Below are 3990 nucleotides of genomic sequence, written 5' to 3'. Positions count from 1 at the left end.
TCACAAACAAAAGAAGATGACGAATCTTCTTATTCCATCCATGGTGTCCAACTTGAGAATGTTGACCAAGCAAAGTACCTCGGCGTAACCATAACGAAAAATCTAAATGGAAAAAAAACACATAGCAACATCATATCAAAAGCAACTAATGTTCGTCTTATCTCCAAAGAATCTTCACCACTTTGACAAAGAATCTAAACTCCTATGTTACAAAGTATTTTGTGCGACCAATCTTGGAATATGCTAGCTCTGTTTGGAGTCCAAAATAGTACACAGCTACTCATCAACAACTTAGAAATGGTACAAAGAAAGGCGGCTCGTTGGGTGGAAAAAGTGGCAATATTCTTCAGTCCAACCGAATGATCAAATCACTTAAACTGGAGTCATTGGAAACTAGAAGACAAATAGCATGTCTGACGTTACTATTTGAATCAACAAATTCAAAATTTGTGGCGATCATTAAACCAGACGTCAACGCTGTGTAAATATTAGATACAAGCGACAACATGCCCGACTGAAAGTTTATGAGAAACTCGTACTTTCCCTTCACCATTGACTTATGGAACAAATTACCATCAAAGATATCAATATATTAGATAGAAAAAAATTTATAGCAGAAGTAGAAAAATCATATGAAACCTAATTTATTATGACTAAGAACACCTATACTTCTAGATTCTTAAGTTCCCGCCTTTCTGTTATCCTTACCTTCAGGTTTGAGCATTTACACTCCTCAATACCCTCGTTTCTTTTTTCCCCATAAATTTTCTTTGTTAAGTTTTGGTATTTTGATGATCACCAACTTTCGAATTGCGCCTTTTTAATTTTTTTTAGAATTTTAAACTAATAAAACTATTTATTCAATATTTTTAAAATTTTTATTATTTTTACTGTCTTACTATTTATTACTATTCTATTTTACTATTATTATTGTATAATATCTTCTTCCTTTTTATACTTTTTTATTTTTATAAACAAGTTTTTGTTAAATATTTGCGATGTTAGCTTTTTTAGGCTTATGCAAATAAATGGATAGAAATAGAAATAGAAATAGACTCAATTGAAATACTAGCTCGTCGATAATGGATCAACGAAGGATCGATACTCGAGACTTTTTAATGGCTGAATCTTCCATCGATCTCCTATCCGGATCGTTAAGTAATCCATCGATCACATATCGATCCGTCATCGAGCCGTTCCGATGATCGATCCTATCGAGCGCGGACGTCTGGATACGTACCGTAAATTGGTCTAATGTCGACACCCCTCCTCTAATTCCGACACCCTTTTTATCAGCTGAAATTTATAGAAAGGTTGAAACTATTTTTCTTTGCTTAGTGGTCAGAGAGGAATAATCCTTTTTCAATCATTGATTCAAGCTTTCATATTATTCCTTTCTCTAAAGGAGGGTGTCGGAATTAGACGAGGGATGTCGATATTAGACCAACTTACGGTAGACGGTGTACATAAAATTTTCGGACTATAAAAAAGCTTGTCACAGGAGTCAGCAAAGATGAAAAAACGCGAAAAACACCCAAAAAATAAGGATCTTACATTTCATAAAAAACCTTATTTGAAACGTTAATGCAGATGTGCACGGGGCTTTATAAAGCCCGGTTCCTATGAAAATGTTTTGTTCGCGGAGAAACTAGGCTACGTCATATCTCCTTTGTTCCACTTGAGCTTCTCTTTGAAGAGAAGAAGTTTTACGTCCGGAGCGCATGAGATATGACCGTAGCCAGACAAAGATTCGAATGAATGTTTTTTTTTGAATTCGATCAGCTTGTCCTATCTGTCACCTCGAAACTTTGGGGTAGGCTGGAGTCTACAAAAATGGTCTAATTGTCGGCTGAAATTTTACTCGTATGTTCTTGTTCCTTGGGTGAATCCCTGGTGTGTTTCTTTTATTTAATGATTTATTATAGCTCAAAGGGCTAGATTTGCAGCTTTAACCTTTATTCAGCAAAAATAATGAAGCATGATTTTGTGACTTGATTGAATTTCGAGGTGATGGATAGGATCTAGCATTTTCATTGTTCTCGGAGTGCATTTTTCGTCTGGGATGAGGTATATAATTCTTATAAAAAACAACGGTATTTCGGTAAAAGCCCAACAAGGATGAGACAAACAAGAATGAGCTTCACTTTTTGATCCAGGCCGCAGATCTAGCCCTTCCTTCCTTCTGTGGTTTTTTTCATTTTTTCAAACTTTTGATTTCTTTGGGCGTGGTCACAAGTTTTAGCCTCAAAACGAGGCTAAACTTTGGGGCAGACTAGAAACTTCTAAAATTGTCTGATTAGGCTGAAATTTTGCAATCGAAACAAAATACAAAAATAGTGATCGACCTCATACACATCCTATTCCATTTTGCCAAATTTTTGACTTCTAGTCCTTAGAATTTTATGGGAAAAACAGCGGACCCGGTTTTTTCGAAAAATTTGGACGGGATAACGGTGATTTTCAAAAAAATGGTCGGGATGGCGGTAATTCAAAACCTTGTACGCCCCCACAGGAGAGGAGAACTCTGACACTTGTAAAAAAAACTCTCTAGTCTAGTTAAATAGTATAGCATATAGTGAAGTGGGTGGATGGTTGGGCCTTGTAAAAATTGACCCTGCCAACACCAGACTTACATGCCAACACCAGACTTACAAAAGCGCGGGATTTGAAATGTCTGGTGTTAAAATGGTTAGACAGGCAGCTGACGACATCTAAAATCTGGACGACCGTCCCATAAAGATTTTAAAACACGCCGAGTAAATTTTTCTGACTCTCTAAACTATAAAGATTTCAAAATAAGTACTCTATATTTGTCCCTCGATTTTTCACTTATTGACTTTTTTTGATGTCGTCAGCTGCCTGTCTAGGTATATGAGGAAACTTTTTTCCACCAGACAGTCCCAGAAGGTGTCAATTAAACAAATCGAACGCCGAATAACAATTGAACGAATCGAACGCCGAATAACAATTGAACGCTGAATATCAATTGAACGCAATTGAACACAATCGAATAATTGCAATTCGATTGTCGAACGCAATCGAATCGCAATGGAATATTCCAGTATGGATTCCACGAAATCTCGCGCCGAAGATATTTTTCCATACTACAGCAAGCCTCACGCCAAGCAAAATTTCTTTGTAAGTACCCTTACGCCAATGCGTCAAAAACGTTTCAGTTGTACGCCGAAGATCTTCGGCGTTAGTTACATGAGGATTTGCCGTTCGATTGTATTCCACGTGCGTTTGGTTCGGGAACGCGAAAAACGAACGCGAACTACCCATGTCTAAACTTTTCAATATATCTCCAGAATTAACAGATCTTTTGAAATTCTGTAAAATGGTAGATGTTCTGTGAAAAAATCATAACCATCAGTCAAATACTCGTTTCTATTTAAGTAGGGAGGTAGAGGCTCACGCCTACGACAGTAACAGAAGCAGGACTTTTGAAAAAAAATCTTCAAACTTACATAAATCCAGGAAGGAAAAGTTTTCTAGCACAAATTCTTTTTCCAACTTCAAGAGAATTTATGCAGCCTTCTTTTGCAAAAGAAATTATCAAGATATGTCTTTTGTTTCTTTCAAAATTTGAAAATGAGTACTCGCGGGTGCGCTTTTTCAAACTTCTTGTTCACGGCACAGGAAATTTTTTTACCAGGGGTTACTAAAATCAAAAGCGCTGCCCATCGGAGACAGCTATCGGCTTGAATTATTTTGCATTTTCCCCCGTAATAGTTTAGTTTAGCTTTTGAAACATACCACGTTGGCTGACTAGAGCATTTTACTTTTTTCAGAAAGTTAAAATAAGCACTTCAACTGCAAATATTTCCTTTAAATTTACAATATTAATTTTCAACCAACGTTATTATTTTAACAAGATAAATGTTTTTTCTTTCCAAATCTGAAAAAATCTTTAATGAAATAGATTTCGGATGGAAAGCGCTAAGGGAAAGTTAATGGTATGGTGACCCCGTCTGTAGCTTGCGCTACAGA

Source organism: Clytia hemisphaerica, unplaced genomic scaffold (genome assembly GCF_902728285.1).
Source record: "Clytia hemisphaerica strain Z4C2 unplaced genomic scaffold, Clytia hemisphaerica genome assembly, whole genome shotgun sequence".
NCBI classification, from domain to species: domain Eukaryota; kingdom Metazoa; phylum Cnidaria; class Hydrozoa; order Leptothecata; family Clytiidae; genus Clytia; species Clytia hemisphaerica.
This window is presented reverse-complemented; position numbering follows the sequence as displayed.